Genomic DNA, 22,912 nt, shown 5'->3' with positions numbered 1-22,912 from the left:
CCCTGGCTTGGAGCATGTGCCTCTATGCGGGAAGGGGCCCAGGGATGCCTCGGGGAGCACTGTGAGGGCTGTGGAGAACCTTGCAGGTGCAGGTGGGGTTCACATACCTCTCCTGGCAGGGTCTGGATTTGATTTGTGAAAAACTGTTCACAAGAGGAGTGCCACTGCTTAAAAATGTGTGAACATCACAGCTGTGACTCAGCCTTTCCTTGTACAGATGGGAGGCTGAGTCCTGGGGCAGCAGACCGAGTTCACCAAGAGCATGTGGCCCGCTGGCTGCAGAGGAGGGATGGGAATCTAGGTTCCCCACACAGCCTTATGCCCCTCACCTCACCTTCTGTGTGAAACTAACTTGGGAAAGAAAAGGTAAATTTTATAAGAATGGCATTCACCAAGTGCATCTGTTTCTCCAGAGACCAAAAGTATTAATTGAATGCAGTACCATTCCCAAACCCTAGTAAGAGAGAGAATGAACACTGTCCCATTTCACAGATGGGAATGAGAACTGAGGCCCCTTGACTGTTGCCCTTTTATCTCAATGAATCAGGCTCAGAACCGAGAAGAGAACTCTTACCTCCCGCCCCTCAGTCCTGCACATTAGCTGTCAGATTTTGCAACCTCCATTCTTCAGAAAAGCAATAATTCTTCTTATTTTAAGAGGAAATTCTCAAGGCAGCTTGGGAAGAAAACTTACTCAGCAGTGATTGTTTCAAAAATGAGATTTGGGAGAAACAATTTCAGCATTATAGAGAAGCCTGTCTAAAGTACAGCAAATATGGGCCATCGTGAAAGACAGATTTCTCTGGGCCACGTGAGCAGAGGCAGTTCTTTAGAGTTGAAATTCATAGATGCTAACTATGGGCTCGATTGGCGCTGCCTGGCAGAAGGCATTTTCCTCTGAAATGAGCCTCTTCCAGGATCCTCAGGGCAACTAATTGTAATTCAGCTGAGGGTCGAGACCTCGGGTAGGAGACAAAATTGGAGCAGATGAATTCTTGAAATAAGATCCAGAGCTTTGTGAAGGCAGCACTGGGGACTAGAGCAAAGGCAGACTGGAATCATCCCAGCCTTGCTTGCAAATGGAGTGCTGTGGAGTTTACAGGGGGCTCCAGAAGCTTCTCTAAGGTGGGCACTTCCTTGAGGATAAGGAGGACACGGAGGTGCTTTTTCTCTAGTGGGAGAGAGAGGTCACGGGGGAGGGTGGCAGGCCCGCCTCCAGATTGCACTGCCCGCCTAGGAAATCTTTATTAGGAAAAACAAAAAGGGTCTTTGTTCATTTTATTTTCCTTCTATTCTCCTTCCCCTTCTCATTTCCAAACAGTATTGGTTTTCCAGAAAAAATAGGATGTGTAGTCATGGAAGGCATTATTGTCTTTGGGGAACTGTGGCCCTCCTGGAATGATGAGGCGCAGAAACAAAAGTCTGTGATATGGTCTCATTGACATCATTTCCCCCAGCTCAGCTCCCCAGCAGCAAACAGAAGCCTACACAGGACAGGGCTCCCTCAGAGGAGGTTCTTAAGCATTTGTGGAACTGCTGATGGATTGTTGGCAGTGATTGGTGCTGGAGGGCATATGGACACGGCAGGGCCCATTAGTGCGCGTGGTAGAGACTCCCAGAGCTGAGACCAGGGCCCAAGGTCTTCTCTCCACCATGAGCTTTCTAACTCTTACCTGCTCTGTCACACCGGGCCAGTCCTGGTGTGATGCACATAAGGAGATCCATTTGCACCAACCTGATTTGCACTGCAGTGCCTCACTCTTGACACAGGCCCATGAGCGTCTGTCTGCTCCTCGTTTCTTGTCATCTCTCTCGCAGCCCTGGTTTGTTTCCAGGACCACCACAACTGTCAGGGTGGCCATTCCCCACTTTCACTGCCTCGTTCAGGTTCTTTTCACCTTGAGTTTTCTGCTGCTCATTTTGTTGTTTCTGTACAGTTGTCCTGATCTCATTCATATTCATATATTCAGAAAATTCATGAAATGACGCTATGCTTGTCGCTGCAGTAGGTGCTGGGGCTACAATGAGAATAAAATAGACATCTCTTCTAAGGCTCACACCCAGCAGGGCAGACAGACAGGGTAAGGGGCAATCGTAAGTTCATGGAACATGTGCCACTTGGTGGAGGTCCAGGTGCTGTTGAACATGGAGAAGATCAGGAAAGAATTCCTAGAGAAAATCCCAGCTAAACTCGATCCTAAGGGATGAGTAGATATTGCCCCTCAGGGTAGGGGAGTGAGGAGAATGTTCCAGGCAGAGGGAACAGCGTGAGCACAGGCTAGAAGTCAAGGTGGAAACGTGGAAAATGCAGAAAGAGCCATCTGTCACCTCCTCACCTGGAGGCAATTACTGTTAACACTTATGCTTCTCCCAGTGGTTATTTTTAAATAGGCCTAATTTTTTAGAGCAACTTTAGGTTCACATCAAGATTAAGCTGAAAGCACAGAGAGTTCCTGTCCACCCTTCCACCTACTGCACACATACCCCCAACACCCACTCCCTCATCAGTGATCTACACCTGCGTCAGAAGGGTAGATTTGTTACGATGGATGGGCTATGTCAACACATCATACCAAAGCCCATAGTTTATATTAAGGTACATTCTTGGTGTTATATATTCTGTGGGTTTGGATAAACGTATAATGACATATATCTACCATTATAACATCATACAGAGTAGAGTAGTTCACTGCCGTAAAAATCCTCGGTGCTCTGCCTTTTCATCACTCCCTCCCTCCTAACCCCTGGCACCCACTAACCTTTTTACTGTCTCCATAGTTTTGCCTTTTCTAGAATGTCTAATACAATTGGACATACAGTATGCAGTCTGTTCAGATTAGTTTCTTTGACTTAGTAATATGCATTTAATGTCCGCCCCCCCCGCCATGTCTTTTTATACCCTGTAGCTCATTTCTTTTTAGTGCTGAATAATAGTCTATTGTCTGAATGTACCACCATTTATTTATCCATTCGCCTGCTGAAGGGCATCTTGGTAGCTTCCAGGTTTGGGCAGTTATGAATTTTTGTTGTTGTTGTTGTTTAATCACTCAGTCATGTCCAGCTCTTTGCACCCATACACTGCAGCACGCCAGGCTTTCCTGTCCTTCACCATCTCCCAGAGCTTGCTCAAACGTGTCCATTGAGTTGGTGATGCCATCCAGCCATCTCATCCTCTGTCATCCCCTTCTCCTCCTGCCTTCAGTCTTTCCCAGCATCAGGGTCTATTCTAATGATTCGGCTCTTGGTATCAGGTGTCCAAAGCATTGGAGCTTCAGCATCAGTCCTTCCAATGAATATTCAGGGCTGATTTCCTTTAGGATTGACTGGTTTAATCTTGAGAGTCCAGGGGACTCTCAAGAGTCTTCTTCAACACCACAGCTCAAAAGCATCAATTCTTTGGCACTCAGCCTTCTTTATGGTCCAGCTCTCACATCCATATATGACTACTGGAAAAACCATCTTTGACAATGCAGACCTTTGTGGACAAAGTAATGTCTCAGCTTTTTAATATGCTATCTAGGATTGTCATGGCTTTTCTCCCAAGGAGTTAGCGTCTTTTAATTTCATGGCTGCAGTCACCATATTCATTGATTTTGGAGCTCAAGAAAATAAAGTCTGTCACTGTTTCCATTGTTTCCCCATCTATTTGCCATGAAGTGATGCGGCCAGATGCGTGATCTTCGTTTTTCAAATGTGGAGTTTTAAGCCAGCTTGTCCGCTCTCCTCTTTCACCTTCATCAAGAGGCTCTTTAGTTCCTCTTCACTTTCTGCCTTAAGAGTGCCATCATCTACATATCTGAGGTTATTGATATTTCTCCCAGCAGTCTTGATTCCGGCTTGTGCTTCATCCAGCCCGGCATTTTGCATGACGTACTCTGCATACAAGTTAAGTGGACAGGGTGGCAATATAGAGCCTTGACGTACTCCTTTCCCAGTTTTGGGCCAGTGCATTGTTCCATGTCCGGTTCTTAATGTTGCTTCTTGACCTGCATTCAGGTTTCGCAGGAGGCAGATAGGTAAACATCATTGTATGGGTTTTTTGTGTGGACACAAGTTTTCAGCTTACTTATTAGTTAAATACCAAGGAAGGTGATTGCTGGATCGTACAATAAGAATATGTTTAATGTAGGAAACTGCCGAACTGTCTTCAAAGTGCATTCCCACAACAGTGAGGGTGAGTTCCTGTTACCCCACATCCTTGTCCACGTTTCGTTTTGTCGGTGGGTTTTTGCCATTCTCACAGGTGTGTAATGGTTTCTTACCACTTAGATCTGCACTTCCTTGTGACCTTTGCTATTGAACATATAATCTGTCATCTGAATGTCTTCCTTTTTTTTTTAATTTTTGTTTTTACTTTATTTTAATTTACAGTACTGTATTGGTTTTGCCATACATTGACATGAATCCGCCACGGGTGTACATGAGTTCCCAATCCTGAGCCCCCCTCCTGAATGTCTTCTTTGGTTCCCAGTTTCTGTTCAGTTCCATTTTCTTTTTCATACCCTCCCAACACCCCCACCCCACCTTCTTGCAGCCCAACTGAAGTAATCCATGTCAGTAAGTGTGTGCATCCTTCTGGAGCACTCTGCTTCATGATACTAATATGTAGTAACAAAAACAAATATTTATTGAGCATTTGTGCTCAGTGCATTCACCCACTCATCACCTCAGCACCCGCGTGGCTTCTGCCATTACCAGTGAGAAAGCTACTGGACTCCATGATCTTAAACCTCCTTCTTCTACTTAAAATGGGTGATATTTTGTCCCCATTTTGCAGATGAGAAAATTGAGGTACAGAGAGGTTAAGTAAATGGCCAGTCTGCTTAGATCAATGAGGCAGAGCTTTGGTTTAAAACCATGTATCCTGGGAGGAAGAGAATGGGTACATGTATGTGTATGGCTGAGTTCCCTTGCTGTCCACCTGAAACTGTCTCCACATTGTTGAGTGGCTATACTCCAATATAAAATAAAAAGTTAAAATTTTAAAAATAGGATCTAAATAAAAAGGAAGAAGTTAAAAAAATATTTTTAAAACCATGCATTCTGATTCTAGAACTTTTGCCCTAATCTTCACTGGTTTCTTTTCTTCTCCTTTTAATAGGATCAAACTGTACACATTGCTCTTCTTTTTGCCCCCATTAATGCATCACAGATATCCCTCATGCCAACAGCTATAGTGCTAACTCATCTGTTTTCTCCTAGCTAGACAATAATCCACAATGTGAAACTACATTCAGTTCCTTTACATCACGCTTTATGTAGTGGACATACAGTCATGTTTCACTTTGTATCCAGGTTTCTTCCACTCAATTTTCTATAGTCATTTCCCATTGTCATTATAAAATGACTATCACATCTCTCCTCCTCTGAGTCAGTTCTGAGATAAGAGACAGGGTTCATATAACCCCAGAATACCAGGTATACTGTTGGGAGAAGCTGATCCAGAGGGCACACATGGATCCGTCTCCACCATGCTCCTCCTGAGCTGACTGATGCAGGGACAGCTGAGCGGCAAGGAGCCGCAGGCCTCCCCGGCAGGGCAGCTGGTGCCACGGGGGGAAGCATACATTCACAGGACATGTGGGCAGCCTAAGAGTTCATACTTTGGCCTGCCCCATGTCCCCTCTCCTGGCCGCCCTAGAAGTGAAATATTGGGAAGCAGTTCCATCTTACAGATGACAAAACTGAGGCTTTGAGAGATTGGTAGGAGGTGCCCTAGACTGCTTACCTGCCCTTAGAGGACTCTCCTGGTTAATCATCCCATTTCATAGGAGGTATCCATCTTTCCCACAACGGACTCTGTAACCTTTAGAACCACACTTCTCATGTATCAGTCTCAAGGGTGTCTTACCATGAAGAAAATCGACAGGTTTCTTATCCTCTTCTCCTTTCATATAACATCTTGAATACTTCTCTCCCAGATTCCAAAGGAGAAAACTGCTAAGAAGATTAAAGCTGTTAGAGAATATCAATTATTTTATAATGAGGGAAATCTATAAATCTTTTGGTGGCTATCTGGCAAGAACACAGCATGCAGGAGTTGATATGTTTATGGGATATTTTATGCATCTTAAAAAAGATACACAGGACTTTATGAATCAAGCACTGTATAAATGATTTACTGGGATAGCAAAAAAAAAAAAAAAAATCAAATAAATAGCTCCGCTTGCCTCTGAAACATCAAAAGCTCTGATGTTTGGTAAAGAATGGTTCCTGTAGTGGAAAATAGCTGTGTTATATTTTCAGAAAGGTGATGCTTCTATTGAGGTGGGCAAGCCTTCTACATTTTAAAAAGTAGCCTCAACAAAACTGTGCAAAATTGCTGATATTCTTCTGATTCTCTTGTGAGGATTAACGTCTAACCTTTTCCACTGTTTTGGTGTTCCCTTAAAAACATAATGGGGGAGAAGCAAAACCCAACGAAGCAGGTGACTGGAGGTCCTCGGAATAAGATCGCCAAGCAGAGAGCCACAGAGCTGCCCCCTTCTGTCATCAGAAAGCTTCTGGGCCTCTCTGCCAGCTTAGGTCTGACATGAACTGTTATTTGCTCAGAGTATAAAGGGAGATGAGATTTGAGGCTGAAATAAAAGTAAGAGGTTCCTTAGTACCTAACTTGATCAAGTGCAAACCAACCAAGTCCTTTTCCTGTCAGCTTCTTTCAGCTCAGTAAGTTGGGGGCTGAAAGGGCTGGTTTTGTCTGCCTTATAAAGGGGAAGAAGCAATAGCATCAATAGTAACAATGCTGCTTCCACCTGGACAGCACCCCCCTGTGCCAGACACTGTAGTAAGCAATTTAAACATAGTATACCTAATTTCATTGGGAGCCTCTTAGAAGCCAACATTTATTTGCCTAATGGGAAAATTCAGCTTCAGTAGAAAATTTAAATCCAAGTACAAGGAATTCACCTCCTCTCCATATCCCACCCCCTAAATAAAACAACTTTTAGCTAAAATCAACATCTTCTTGGTAAAGATATGAAGTGGTGAGTCATGACATTTGATACACATTCATATGTCTAAGAAGTATGTTCTGCTGTTTTCATTCACAATAAATGCAACTGGACAGGTCTGATGTGCAGCTCTAGTTCCTCTGCTTGCCACTCAAAAGGTCAATACGCAGGAGACAAGTGCTGGTAGAAAAAGAAAAATTGCTTTATTCAGGAGGCCAGCAACCTGAGAAGGTGATAGACTAATGTCCTAAGACTACCTTCAAGTTGATAGTTATGAGATAAAAGTTTTGAAGGCAGTGCAGGGGAGGGAACTGCAGGTACACAGTCAGCTCATGCACAATTCTCGGATGGGTTGGCCTCAAGATGAAGCTTCAAGCATCACCCCTCTTCTGGTTTCAACCGATGTGGTTGCGCTTGCAGTCAGCAGTTTTCTGGTGGGATCTGTCTCCTGTAAAAACAACTTAGGAGTGTGTGTCAGGTGTTTATCTTTCAGGGAACTGGGAGTTCAGTGACTGGTTGGTTTATAGTCTAAAGTGTTATCAGTTTCTTGGCCCAGCAAGTATTCTTACTTTCTACATCTTCATAAATCCTAATCATTAACTCCTGAGCCAGCCTTTTGGGACTTGGGAAGCGTGGGAGACCGTAACATTTCTACGAATAAGAGGCAGGTGGAGGACATGGTGGGGTGGAGGGGGTCTGTCCTGGGAAGGCCCATAGCATCCTGCTTGGCTCCGTAAATTTTAGCCAGCTCCTCTAAATAATATTGATTCTGGACTCTTGAGAGTCCCTTGGACTGCAAGGAGATCCAACCAGTCCATCCTAAAGGAGATCAGTCCTGGGTGTTCATTGGAAGGACTGATGTTGAAGCTGAAACTCCAATACTCTGGCCACCTGATGTGAAGAGCTGACTCATTTGAAAAGACCCTGATGCTGGGAAAGATTGAGGGCAGGAGGAGAAGGGGACGACAGAGGATGAAATGATTGGATGGCATCACCAACTCAATGGACATGGGTTTGGGTAGACTCTGGCAGTTGGTGATGGACGGGGAGGCCTGGCGTGCTGTGGTTCATGGGGTCGCAAAGAGTCAGACACGACTGAGCGACTGAACTGAACTGAGCAGGTTAATGAAACAAATCAGCCAAAAAGTTAGCATTAACTCTAACCTGCTGCTCAACCAGACCCGTGGCCAGCAGTGAAATAGATTCATTGCCAAAAGATACTTAAAGCATCTCTTCCCAACTTCCTTGCAGAACTTACAGCCTCAAAAGGTTCAGTCACGTCTTTATCAGGCAGTCACAGCTCCAGAGCCAATTTTGGTTTGATTTGAATCCAGAGGCACCTTCAGATCTGTAAACACCGGAGGCTTAAAATGTTACCAATTTTCATTGCCCAAAATAGGCAATGCTTGACAGTTCTGAAGATCAGGAAGGCCAGATCCACACATTTATATGTCTCTTATTTATTCCAAAAATTAAAAGATGATTGCAGTACTGTCAATCAATATCATGTTTGTGGGCATTGAAGGCTTCATTTCTCTTTTTTCTTTTTTTATTCTCCTGCTTTCCTATCTCAAATAGAAGAATCTCATAAAAATGTAATTTTCGCATCATTGTATAAAATAAAGAAACAGGCATAGGAAGACCATAGTAACATTCTTTCCTCTTGTCCTATTTAGGGATGTTGATTCCTGTAAAGTATTAACAGATGCAGACGGCCCTTTTCAACCTTTGGGATCCTCATATACACTCAGGTTCTTTCCATGAAAGACCAAACTACTTGCTCCTCCCGGAATGATAAAAGGAAATAATTTTATTTGTTTGTTTTGTAAATGCAGACCTCTTCAGAGATGCCCACATTGTTTATGAGCAGCCAGGAATCTCAAAATAACTAATAACTCCTACTGCCTATTGGAGTCCTCTGTTGTTGTGTCTGTTAATGGATGGAATTTTTTGGGCATTGCTAATAATATGTAGTGAGGATGAAAACAGGTGGAATTATAAGGTTGTTTTCTGCCCAGTCTTCTCAGAAACTTTTAATTTTTTTCCCCATGTGCTGTCTTAATATATGGTCTAGAATATTCTAAATAATAACTCCACTCCAGTCTCTGCTAATGGAAAACTCAAACTTTCAGTTACCTTCCCAGAAACCTCCACAGCATCCAGATTTGTTTTAACTAGGCGAGAGGAAAGACCAGCCCTGACCTTTCCCACAAAATATGTTTCTGCTGCCTTATGACAGACGAAGTGGTACTTTAGCTCATGAGTGAATGAAGATGACCTATAAATAGGCCTTCCTCCTGAGCAGAGTTGACTCTCGGTATTCTCTGCTGTAGACACAGACCCTGTCTTTCTGGCCTTTCAAGCTGAAGGAAGGCAGGGGTGTAGTCAGTTTGGGAGACTGCTCCTTGCCTACCATTCATTCCTTGTGATCCTGAAGGGACAGCCAGTCAGTAACACCACCCAGCCGTGATGAGGGCTCTGATCCACCTGGCCAGTGCTGTCCCATCCCCATGGCCACAGTGATTCATCCAGGGTGCCGGGCTGTGGTGCCAGCTGAGCCCCATTCCACCCCTGTCCTTTTCCCTCCCGTGAGCCAGAACACTGTCTTCTTGTGTGAACCAGCTGGGCCTGGGTCTCCATCACTCCCAACCCCAAAGCCGTAACTACCACCCCCCCTTTCCTGGGTCAGGTGAGGATTAAGTGAGACAATGCAGGGCCCAGTGCATGGTCGGTGGTCAGTAATGGTCCTTGTTAGTAGTGATGCCTTTGTGGTGGTGGGAGTTACCATCGCTGCTCTCTGAAACAAAGATGATGAGCACTCAGCTACTCACCTCTACCTCAGAGTCTCCCTGTAGAGATTAGATGAAATCAGAATGTGAAAGAGCCTAAAGAGCTAAAACGTGCCATAAAGACTTCCAGGAGGATACTGGTTGCCACAGAAAGAAAGAGCCCTGAGAACTCTCCAGCCTGGTGGCCAAGGGGGCAAGTGACCTCAAAGGCAGGTAGCCCACACCTGGAGTGTGTCCCCCATGGTCTCTGGTTCCAACTAGGTTCAAGTAAGGCTTCTGAACTCTTATCCCTTTCAGCACCAACCGAGGAGCTTGTTAAAACACAATTTACCAGGGCCCACAAGCAGAGATCCTGATTCTGTGGTTCTGGGGTGGGCCCAATAATCTGCATTATTTTTTAAAATATTTCTTTATGGCTGCATTAGGTCTTAGTTGCAGTACTCAGGCTCAGCAGCTGTGCATTGTGTGTGGGCTTAGTTGCCCCTCAGTATGTGGGATCTTAGTTCCCCGACCTGGAATCAAACTTGTGTCCCCTGCTTTAGAAGGCAAACTCTTAACCACTGGACCACCATGAAAGTCCCCTAACCTGCATTCTTAACAGGCACCTCAGATTATTTTGATAGAGTTGAAATGCTGCTCAGATTTGGAAAACACTGAAATATAGAAACAGAAGACTGTGGATCACAAATACATGCTTTATGATACAGTTGGATGATGACATCTTTGAATGTAGACCCTGGATTACCGTAAGTGCAGAAAAGTCATGGCCCTTATGGGAGGAGCTAAGTTAAATGCCTTCAGCCTCAGTCAGACCCCTGTTTTTCAGGATGCTGTTCATAAATAATTGCCTCACTGTAACAGGTCTCTGGGGATTTATGGTCCCACATTTAATTTCAACCGCTGTTCATTAATCCTGATGATCTCACTTAAATTATTAAACAGTCATATTCCAATTTCGAGGGCACTAATTATATCCTTGAGAGGTTGTTATTATCTGCATGATCACATGCACTCAGCCAATACCAGACTGTTTTCTCCCCACTCATCAGAATTTTATACTTTTTCAGGATTTTGTTAGTTGCTGAGTAGGTGTGTTTCAGATGGCAAGAACTCACTGCCGAGGAGTTAGGAGATATTAGAGCAGGGGTTCTCAAATTTTGGTGCACGTAAGGATCACCTGGAAAGTAGGTTTAGCATGAAGATTCCCAGGCCCTGCCCCAGTGAGAGAGTCCAGGTTCCCGGTCTGGGTGGAGCCTGGAATGAATGTGCCTCATATCCAGCTCTCTGGGGATTCTGATCCAGGAGGTCCAGGGACCACCCTGGGGAAACTGAAGCCCAGAGAAGAGACAGTTCTTGTTCAGAGCCCTGCAGCAGACCCACAAGCTACGTCTCTGGCCTGTTGTAAGGACCAAATGAGATAATAGATGGGAGAGCACTTTGGAAAGCCTTCAGCAGTCTATAAATACAAGGATGCACTATTATTTTCAAGCTGGAATGGTTTTGTGACAGAAATGGCTTGGTACTTTCTCTCTAAATTACCATAATCACCTGTTTGAGGCCCCAACCAAGCCCATAACTCTAAATTCACCAGGCATGGAATAAATTCCTTGAGAAATGTCCAATAAAATGTTTTCTGATGTGAGAATGTGCTTGTGTCCCTGCCTCGGGTCCTCAGTCAGAAACTCCCTGCCTTTTCCGTGGCCGTCCTAACCAGCATCTCTAGTTTGGGGGTACCTGGCAAAAGCCCTGCTTTCCAGCACATAGATTTTGGCCTTTTCTGGGACAATTAAATCTTACCAGTGAACAATTTGCCCCCAAAAGCTCTTCCTCCATAGGAGCTCGCTTATAACCACTTTCATGGCTTTACATACAGAGAATCTCAAATCAAGACACCCGGATTTTCGTTCTTTCAGCCCAGGGTCCTCGCCTCCTTATGTTGGCTGCAGTAACCTCTAAGGCCTGGTCAGCAGTTCTGAGGGGCACCTCTGTGCCCCTGTGCCACGTCTGTCCTGCTGTGTCACAATTAATTAGACAGCTCTTACAAAAGTTTCATCATGTTGAATTACATTCATCCTCCTAACCACACCCAGCAGTGGGGTCTACCTCTGCCCTGATCTTTCCATGAGTCCCTCCAGGTTTCTGAAGACCCTCTGCAAATCTCCACCCCCAGGTTCCTTCCACTGCAAGATAAATTCCTAAAAAATGATGTAGAGTAAATTTAAGAACAGACACTCCAGTTCTATTCACATTTCAACCTTTATTTTAAAATATTTCTTCCACACTCCCACAGATCCTCTCAGCGAGCTCTCCACGTGTAAAACCTCGAGTTCGGGCTCTGCAAGTTACACACACATGTGCGCGTGCACACACACACACACACAGTCTATTGTTAAACCTGGAAAAAATCCAGCCTTTCCACTGATGGAAGACAGCCTCATGATCCCAGGCAGCATGACTACAGAGTTCAGGGAATTCCTGCCCTGATTTTGGGAATCTTCACCCAGCCTGTGCATTTTAGATCTGAGAAAGGGAGGCACACCAGGCACTGTGGTCGGGTGACTAGTTCATGACTAAGTGCTGCTCCCAGTGTGGGAGCACCTGTTGCTGGCCTGACAACAGCCCCCACGGCTGTCTGGCACCTCCAGAAGTCAGGCACACAGTCAGATCCCACCAGTACAGTCAAGTATCCGCCCCCATTTTAACATTTTGCTAATTGCTAACACAGTATATATACTACAGTCTTTCCACTGGGCTGAACAACAGTTCTAGTCATCTAACAAAGGCATTTTGCCTTATGACAATTTCTTTGGATGCTTGCCAGTATCTATAGCTAACTTAATTACACAAGCCCACCTTGGCAGTAGCAGGAATCAGAGTTTATGACCACCAACCTCTCTGCAGATATACCATAAAATTATGCATATGCAAATTATATTTTTTAAAAACTAGATGCAAAATTTTAAGTTGTCTGGGCTTTGAATCCTTGGGTTCTAAACACCCTAGGTTAAGAGTCAGACAGTAGGGTGACGTTGAACTAGTACTTAACCTCTCTGTGCCTCACTGAGTAAAACTGGGCTACTTTCTTAAAGAGTTGGGCAGTAATTGAGATGTTGCTCACAGAGCGCTTGGAACAGAGACCGGCTCAGAATAACTGTGGGTTAACCATACCATGATCATTAACCTGGATGCCATAACATTTCTTGATTATGAAACTTTCTATGTTCATCTGTTCCTTCTTTTCTTTCATCTCCCTTTGTATCTGCAGCTTAAGGACCCTAAAACTTAAACTGTCATTATTAGTATTAATAATAATGTTTAAAAATAGTAATAAATCCAGTGTTTATTGACATTTCATATACACCAGAAAGTGCTAATTCATGATCTCACTGAGTCCTAGGAAACTAGCATTATTGAGCTGATATTACAGATGATGAAACTGAGAAGTAGACAAATTCAGTTCACACAGCAAGCAAGAGGCAGGGTCAGGGTCCAAACTCAGGTACATTTGGATCCAGAGTACTATATTATTATGTGTTATCACCTCTGTGATGGTAGGAATAACATGGAAGGATTTCATGCTGTGTATTTTCCTATTTTACTTAGAGATTCATTCACTCTAGACTCCCTGACTTTGAAAATCAGGGGGCAGGTTGACCTGGGATGGAATATCCACCTATCAGGAAAATGAATGAGAAACTGGACTTTTTTCTGCCTTAATTCCCACATTTGATTTGCTGAGGAATTTTCCCCCTCTAAAGCAAAGTGTGATTTTCTTTCCATTCAACCTTCATGCCGCTGGAAAGTTTTAAATTATTCAAGACATTGAAGGTTTATTATCTGCTGCAAGGCTGTAATGTAATTGCAAGGTATCATTTAAAGAGCTGTCTGTCTGTATGAACCACCTTGTTCTGAATACCTGCTCCTGCATAGAGCAAGAAGATATATATTTAAGAGTGGTTGTTTATAACTGCCTTAGATCAACCCTATTATTCTTCCTCCACATCTCAAGCCCCAAAATAAATGTCTGGTAATGCATGGGACATTAAAATCACTTGTGTATCATCAGTGGTTTATTTCTCTTCTATCATTTGCATCTTGATGGACAGCCATGTGTTTGAGGGATTCCATTTTCATTAGTCTTTGATCACATTGCCCATGTATAATACCAGTTTGGATATTAACCACCCCAATTAGAGAATGCCTTTCAAATATTATATTACTCCCAATCATGCTCATCACCATGTTCATCATAAAGATATAAATGCCAACTCCCATCTTATTCTCTCTTTTGACACCTGTTTCCATAAGAGAGGTGGCCTTTCCCAGTGTTAATCATCAGTAACAAAGAAAATACCTTCTTGTGGGGGTGGGTGGGGAAGATTTTTCCTCCCTAAATGTCTCATCAATTCAGTGGCATGATGGAGTAAAAAGTTCATCAAGTGACTTTTCCAGGTATTGATATGGAACAAATAGACCAGCCTTGGTTCCAGCCCTGCCAGTAACTAGCTTTGTGACCTTGAGCAAATTACATCATCTCTTTGGGCTTCAGTGTCTGCATCTGTAAAGTATGGATGACTTCTCACATCCTGGCAAGCTTTAAATCCTAGAATTTTAGAATGACTTTTTTCACCCCTTCCAGAGAGTTTAGTTAGGATTTGATGCCTGATAGTTGTCTTAATAAGTATCAGCTATTAGATACAGCATTACCCTGAAGAAAAGCTGAGGTCTGGAGAAGTATTTGCCCTTGCACAAAATGACCCTATGGCTCTGTTTTCAGAAACCCAGGTTTGGTATTTATATTTTTTTCTAAGTCTTCTCCATTGGTGTATGACTCTTAGATGATATTTACTTCTTGTCATCTCCACTGTGTCTGTCCCTAGGAGTCTTTTCCCCTTTTAATGTGCTGTCTCAAATCAGCTTTGGAATAAAAAATCAAGTTATTAAAGTTACTAGAATGTTATCTAAAATGGGGGTTAAATAGGTCCTAGGTCGGAGTGACTCAAGGCTCTCACCTAAGCCATGATCCATGGGCTCCATGTTTAGTGGCCTCAGAGAGGGCCACTTAAATTCATATTTAATTCTAAATGGGAGTAATCAGGGAGGGCTTCCTAGAGGAGGTGTCATTGCCTAATGAAGGAGATACCCTGGTCGGAGGGAACTGCATAAGCCAAAGCACAGAGGCAAGATGGTCTCTCAGCAATAGATTGATAGTAGTGATTATGAGGAAATTGCCCTCTGAGTGAACAACCTCTGTGCTTCTCTGCTCAGTCAGGAGCTCAGTATTTCCCAGTCCCCATTGGGGCATAATCTGACAAAGGGTTCCATGCAGGAAATGCAGTCTGCAAGATTGTAATTGTTTTCTTGAGGACTCATCCTTTGTTTTTCCCTTTCTTCCTTATTTTTTTTTAAATTATGACAGTATGATAAAACATTTACAAGAGACTTGGAAAATACAGAACAAAGTTACATATAGTTCTACTATATATTACAATTATTTTTTTAAGTAGATAAGGAGATTGTAATTTAAATTCTGAAATATCAGAACTTCCAGACATTTAAAAAATTCCAGTATGTCAGTGTTTATGGGTCAGTGGGAACAGAGTGTATGAAATCAGATCTGGTGCAGATAATGCAGGATCTCAGGTCACCATGATTATCAAATAAGACAAGAACCATAAGCCACAGTCCTTCCTGAATCCCTGCTGCTGCTAAGTCGCTTCAGTCGTGTCTGACTCTGTGCGACCTCATAGACAGCAGCCCACCAGGCTCCCGTTGTCCCTGGGATTCTCCAGGCAAGAACACTGGAGTGGGCCGCCGTTTCCTTCTCCAGTGCATGAAAGTGAAAAGTGAAAGTGAAGTCACTGAGTCATGTCTGACTGTTCGCGACCCCATGGACTGCAGCCTACCAGGCTCTTCCGCCCATGGGATTTTTGTGCTAATACAGTAGTCACTAGATAAACGTAACTATTGGTATTTAAGTTAATTAAAATTCAATAAAAGTAAAAAATTCAGTTCCTCAGTCACACGAGTCGTATTTCAAGTGTTCAGTAGCCTCGTGTGACTAGTGGCTGCTATATAGGGCAGCATACAGAACAGCGGCAGAGAGTTCTATCAGATGGTGCCTCTCTAGATGGCCAAGTGTAAAGGAGAGTCAACGTTCACTACCACAGAGCAGGCGATTGGGGAGGGGAGGGGGAGCAGGATGCAGAGCTTTGTACAAAAGGTCAGGATTTGCCCTATTCTTGGACTTCCCTGGTGGCTCAGGCGGTAAAGAACTTGCCTGCAATGCAAGAGATGTGGATTCAATCCTTGGGTCTGGAGGATCCCCTGGAGAAGGCAGTGGTTACCCATTCTAGTATTCTTGCCTGGGGAATCCCACGGATGGAGGATGGGCTACAGCCCATGGAGTTGTAAAGAGTCAAACAGGACTGAGCGACTAATACTCTTCACTTCAGCATGGCCAGGGCCTGTGCAGGATCCTGGTCCACAGTCTGTAGCTCAGAAGTCCTTTGTGACCCATGCAGGGAAATCAGTTTACTCCTCTCTGCTGGTGGGAGCATTGACAGTATATATCAAAGCTCCTTAAAAATACCCTTTGACATAGCGGTCCCATCCCTAGAAGTTTTTCTCAGGAAACAATCAAAGATGTGCAAGTAGATGTATAGTCATGTGTATGTTCACGGCAGTGTTGTTTATATAGCAGAACTGTATGGAGATAGCCAACAGTGTGCTGGAAAAAGAGTACAACCAGCTGGGGTGAACATGGGGAGCCCTCATTTGTAGCATAAGCTGATTTCTGTGCTGTAAAACTTCCTGTGTGGCTGATTTCGAACTACCAAAATAACAGAGTTGAGAACACTCACAGTTGCCTCTCATGAGTCTGCACAGCTCACTCAAGCACCCCACTGGCAAATAGCCTACATGTCTGAAAAGAGGTGACTGATTAAATAAATCATGGAAGAAAATGCTGTGAAGCCACTGAAATCAGTGGTTCTCAAATTGGAATGAGCATCAGAATCACCAGGAGGGGTTGTTGAAACCTCGTCAGCTGGACTCCACCCTTAAAAGAGTTTCTGATTCAGTCGGCCAAGACCTAGCTGAGAATTTGTATTTCTAGCAAGTTCCCAAGGAACACTTATCCTGCTGACCCTGAGTCACCTGGAGAACTACCAGTATAGAAGAAAATTTGATGACATGATTGTCACAAAAAGATTCATTTTTTAAAATAAAAGTTATGTGAGCATGTATGTGTAATAATAATAATAACTACATTTATTGAGTTCTTAGAATGTGATAAACACCGTGCTATTCAACTTGCATTATCTTATTTAATCCTCTTATTTAACTATTCTACAAAGAAAGTAATGTTACTATTATCCATATTTTATGTATAAGGAAACAGGCTTAAAGAAGCAAGGAATCTTCTCTGCAGTCACACATCTGAGAGAGGTGGGCCTGGAGTTTGAACTTAGAAGCTGACCTTGGGGTCTGCCCTTGGACCACTCTCGTACGCTGCCTGTGTGCTTTCACGCTTAGCTCATCTGTGGCCATACAACACTGAAACACAACACAACACCTGTGGTTATTTCTAGATGAAGGCATCACAGGAGATTTCTGTGGTTTTCTCTGTACTTCCGTGTGTTCTCCAAATTGTCTCCAGGGCAATATTTTTGTAATCAGGAAAAGTATCCTGCTTCAGTTCAGTCACTCAGTCATGTCCGACTCTTTGCGACCCCACGGATTGCAGCACGCCAGGCTTCCCTATCACTAACTCCCGGAGCTTGCTCAAACTCTTGTCCACTGAATTGGTGATGCCATCCAACCGTCTCATCCTCTGTCATCCCCTTCTCCTCCTGCCTTCAATCTTGCCCTTGCACAAAATGCTGGCATCAGGGTCTTTTCTAATGAGTCAGTTCTTCACATCAAGTGGCCAAAGTATTGGAGTTTCAGCTTCAACATCAGTCCTTCCAGTGAATATTCAGGACTGAGTTCCTTTAGGTAAACATAAATAAGAAAGGCCATTGTACCCATGATTTGAGGTCTGTATGCCTTGCCCTGGCATCCTTTGAGTTGGGCACTTTGATTCATGGTCCTTCTTATCTCTGATCAGCCATCAGCATCTGTTCACCACTTGAGTTTATATAAAGTTTCTACTTGGGGGAGCTGGCCTGATCCTTACAGCAAGCCTCTGGGTTAAGGTCTGACTGCTTCCATTTTATAGGTGAGTCACCTGAGGCTTATTAAAGTGAGGTGACTTGTCCAAGGTTACATACCTAAACAGAATAGTTTTCCCTTCAGTTATGGCTTGTTTATTTTCTGGTTCCTACTCCTACTTCACAGTGCAATCTAGTAGTTCCCATGTATTGAACACTTATTTATGTTAGGTATTTTACTTACAGGACTGCACTAACTTCACAGCAACCCTGGAAAGATGTTATTAGCACTTTATAGAAATGCTGTGCAGACTCAGAGAGGGTAAATGCCATGCGCAAGGTTACAGAGGCAGTTTTATGATTCCAAAGCCCATTGATTCATTTGGAGAACATTTATAAAACACCTACTATGTAATATTCAGCAGATACCTGATACCGGCCATTCTTTGCCTGACTCTGCAGCCAGCGCCCCTACCTGGCAGGGCTCAAGTGGGAAGACTTGCTTTGCAGCCCTGGGCTCAGATCACTCTTTTTTTTAAATCAATTAATTTATTTTTGGCTGCACTGGGTCTTCACTGCTACTTGAAGACTTTCTCTAATTGCAGCCAGTGGAGATTACCCTCTAGTTGCGGTGCTCAGGCTTCTCATTGTGGTGGATTCTCTAGCTGCAGAGCACGGGCTCTAGAGTAGCAAGTTTAGTTGCCCCAAGGAATGTGGGATCTTCCTGGACCAGGGATTGAACTCATGTCCCTTGTGTTGGCGGGTGGATTCTTAAGTACTGGACCACCAGGAAAGTCTTCAGACCACTCTTAAGCACCCTGCACTCCACCAAGCAGCTCTGGTGGGAATAGCTCTGAGTACTGACACCCCCTCTCCAGGTGGACACAAAGTCCCCTCTGTAGGGGTTCTCACCTGAGAAGCCTGGCTTTAGATTGAGTGCTTACTATGTGCCATACTCAGTGTAAGTGGTTTGCACTCACATCACAATAATTTTTCAGAACAGCACTATGAGGTGGGCTAGACGGATCTGCATTTCTCACATGCAAACCCTGAGGCTGGCAAAAGGGAAGTGACTTGCCCAACATCACACTGCTTGTCAGTGTAGAACTGGGGGCTTCCTGGGGCTGGGCAGGCCGCTGCTCCTTACCACTGCTTTCTGCCATGACACTGCCCGCCCTGAGAGCCTTGTCTGTCATTCAGGCAGCAGAATGGAATTGGCCTTGGACCTGTCACTGACACGTGCCATTTTTTCAGTATGCCAATTACACAGCTGTTCATGCAGATACCTGTTCAGTGGTACTTAATGCTAGGAAGCCTTGTCAGTGGCTGGTGTTCACTGGGTGAAACCCAGGTTGAATGGCAGAGACACCAGCAAGGGTGTGAATGATGGGTTGACCACTAGGTGCAGTGATGGAGAGCTCTGAGCCCTGCCAAGTGCCTAAACACGTCACTGCCACCACCAAGCCACAGCTGCGTTCTCGTGATTTTCTGGCTGTGTCAAGGGGCTAGACTTCCAGATTTCCCTAGTGGTCTAGTGGTTAGGGCTTCACCTTCCAATGCAGGGGGTGTAGGTTCCATCCCTGGTTAAGGGGCTAAGATCCCACCTGCCTTGTATCCAAAAAACCAAAACATAAAACAGAAACAATGTTGCAACAAATTCAATAAAGACTTTAAAAAATGGTCCATATCTAAAAAAGGGTGGGGAGGCAGACTTCAGTAGCAGCTCCTTCAGAAGTTTTGTTCACATTTTGGGGGTTGAAGAAGCCTTTGATTACACCAAAGATTTATATCAGGACATAGCTGTTTTATAGCAGCGAGGAAACTTCACAGGGCCCCCAGCTCAGGAAGGCAAAACTGTAAATTTTTTAAGAGAATGAAATTTTCCTTTGTTGTAGGCACTGTGTCCTATGAAAGTGATGCTTGGATCCAGGGACCCTCACTGTCTCTGACCTACCACCTCCTCTCTGCTACCTGCCCCATCCCTGAACCCAGGCCTGGTTTTAGCTCTGAGGAGTGGTGAGGGCTGTGGATGCTCACTCAGCAGTTGTCCTTCCAAAAGGATTATTTGTAACAGAACCTTGGGTTTGCTGTCCTTATTTTTGCTTTCTGGGGTTGGTTATGGTTTCCACCTCCAGGGGCAGGAGGCCATGGTGTTTGGGGTTTTGTTTTGTTAGTGGGGAGGGGTGGTGGTGGTGGCAGAGAGAGTGAAGCAGCAGTTAAGAGTAAGGAAGGAAAAAAAAAAAAAAAGAGTAAGGAAGGGACAACCGTGACACTGCCGCCACCACGAAAAGTCACCCTTTAAAAAAACGTTGTAATATTGTGATAAAAGTCACATACTATAAAATGTACTATTTTAACCGTATTTAACTGTGCAGTTCAGTGGCACTAAGTACATTCACGTTGTTGTTAACTCTCACCATCATCCGTCTCCTGAATTTTTCACCTTCCTAAACTGAAACTCTGTCCCCATTAGACACTAAGTCCCCATTCCCCCTCCCCATGTGGAATCTAGGTTCCCCAACCAGGGCCCGAACCCTTGTTCCCTGCATTGGCAGGCGTATTCTTAACCACTGGACCACAGGGAAGTCCTACCACTGTATTTTCTGACTTTATGAATCTGACTCTTCTAGGTACCTTGTATAAGTGGAATCAAACAGTGTTTGTTTGTACCTACTGTATATTGGAATGCATAAAATAACCCTTTAAAAATATCCCACCACATATAACTTAATCATTAGCCAAATTCCTGGCCAAGGTTCTCACTGGGGAAGCACTAGCCCTCCCACCCAGAGGAGTGGAACAGGGTTGCTGAGAAGCCTTTTCTCACTTCCAACCCCCCACTCACTTCCCAGAGGGAACTTGGCTGCAGGGGACTGTGGAGGCCCTAGGCTGGAGTGAGCAGCATCTCTCGGGAGTGCTGGGTGGATGGGAGAGTTGGAAGTTACTGAGCCTGGCCATCTGTGCCTTTCCATGGCTCCACAGTCTGTGCTGGGCCCCTACTGCCAACCAGGTTTCCGGTGGGATTTTAGCGTTAGCCTGATGAACCACAAGACACATTCCCTACCCTGAGGGGCTGGGGTCTAAAGGCAGAAGTCTGTGCTCCCAGGAGAGAATGGGCAGTAGGTAGTGGGGGTGCAGAGGTGAGAGCGACTTCTTCCCACTCTCACCTTGTCCCCCCTGGCAGACTGTTCACCCTTCTGGACCAAGCTCAGTCCTGTCCTCAGACAAGACAGGGAGGATCCATAGCTCCTCTCTGCCCAGCTCCTGAATCCCCCAGCTGGCATGCCATGCCTACCCCGGGTTTTTATGGCAGCTCCCCTACTCCCTACATGTCTTAGTTACCTCTGCGTCATGGGATGCTGTCCAATGCCAGGTGCATAGCGACATCATGAAATGTCTGTGGAATTAACAGATATGAGTCAAACTTGGAATTAACAGGTTTTTGAATCGAAACCCACCAGTGCGCTCTCTCTCCTAGCATTCTCTTCTCTGGTACTGGGACACCACGGGTTGGGATGTGCGCTAAGCTCTGTGCATGCATTTTGTTGCTGATCGCTCTAAAAACAGCAGCTCTTAAATGACTTTCTCTTATTTTACAAGTCAGAGCAAATGTATGGTTATTATTTGCCTTACTTAGCCCACTGTCCTCTAGAAAACAGGACCTGAGCTATGATTAAAGGATTGCAAGCCCAAGGCAGTGAGGGTGAGATTAAAAGGGGGGAATGAGTTAAAAGGAGAGGAAGAATGAAGTAAAAGGAGAGGCTGTTACAGCTGTGGGTTCCACTGCACAGTGACCTCCAGCATGGGCCCGTGTGCTCTCCCAGTAGTGGTTGGGGCAGGGGGCGGGGGGTGGGGGGCACGGATGTTCTCCCAGGGTTACAAGGAACAACATCTTAGTGTAGTCCACGAACTAGAGAGAGAAGGGTAAATTTTTTTGCCTGGCTCTCTGTTATCTGCTGTTTCCCGTGGGGCCAGATTCAAACTAACTTCTAGCCCATTGGCAGTCATTCAGAAAGCTAGATTCCATTCCCCGCCGTGATTTGTGTGTTTCATCTAAGTCTCCATGTGACCTGATGTGGGTGGGGTGGGGAGTCAGGAGAGAGAGTGAGAGAGTGGAGGAGAGGGGGGCGGCCAGTATACCATTGTGTCTCTGGCACTTGTACATTTGCTGCTCCCACGCTTTCCTAGGTGGGAGGACAAACGTGGCATCACAGCTCTGAGAGCTATCTGGGTGTGGGCCTTGCACGCAACCCCGGGTCTATCCGTGTGGGCCTGTCACTTCATGAACATCCTCAGTCATGTGTGTCATCATCTCAACTCCAGGTCCATCTGATAAGTCGGGCCTTGTTTTTACTTATCTCACTCTCATTTCCCTAACCAGATTGTTGAGTTGTTGCGATGCTGTTTGTATATCGTGCTGAATCATGACATGTGCGTGATGGATGTAGGACACTCCTTTGAGATGTACTGAGTGCATGCTGTCTGTCTGGCACTCTGTACGGCTGGGTTGGGACAGAGAAGGGCTGGGAGCTACAGGTCAGGGTCACATGTCTCCCCTCAAAGGGCAAGACCGGATGTCGCCAGGAGAGCAACACCCAGAACCCAGCCTGCCTGTCTGATCCCACACCCCCCAGGTTCCTCCTCTCTCCTCCTCATCACTCCCTTTCTGCCTCCTTGAATCCCTTGTCCCCCACCAAGTCCAAGATGATCAGGTCCTCCCTCCTCTGAGGAGGCTTCTCTGATGTTCCAGCCTGGGGGGTTCCTCCCCAGGGCCCTGGAGCTTGCATGCCAGGCCTACAGCGTGGACCCTTAGTGTCTGCTCCCTCCTGTTGTGGGCCTGGCACCTGCCCCTCCAGCTGGGAAATGAGCATTTGAAGGGCAGACGCACATTGAGGGTGGGCCTGCTCAGAAACGTTGTCCACTGTGTGAACACCTGCTTGAAAACGATGTGTCTGAGGCAACAGCTGTTATTGTGTGTCCAAGAGTGGATTTGGCAGTATCCTGACTTTTCATTCTAAGC

The 22,912-nt window shown here is 45.0% G+C and overlaps 1 protein-coding gene and 1 long non-coding RNA gene across 2 annotated transcripts in view; one reads left to right on the top strand and one right to left on the bottom strand.

Annotated features, from left to right (window-relative positions):
* The window catches only part of GALNT10 (polypeptide N-acetylgalactosaminyltransferase 10), a 230,941-nt gene that overhangs the window by 133,905 nt on the left and 74,124 nt on the right, over positions 1–22,912 (top strand). The window lies entirely within an intron of this gene.
* On the bottom strand, positions 7,132–21,197 carry LOC120864412. The gene is made up of 2 exons (XR_005721191.1): positions 21,060–21,197; positions 7,132–7,398 (listed from the first exon to the last, which is right to left on the bottom strand). It is a non-coding gene; the product is annotated as an uncharacterized LOC120864412 (long non-coding RNA).

This window comes from Oryx dammah, unplaced genomic scaffold (genome assembly GCF_014754425.2).
Source record: "Oryx dammah isolate SB20612 unplaced genomic scaffold, SCBI_Odam_1.1 HiC_scaffold_5, whole genome shotgun sequence".
Taxonomy (NCBI): Eukaryota; Metazoa; Chordata; class Mammalia; order Artiodactyla; family Bovidae; genus Oryx; species Oryx dammah.
Note: the sequence above shows the minus strand (reverse complement) of the source record. Positions and strands in the feature narration are given on the sequence as shown.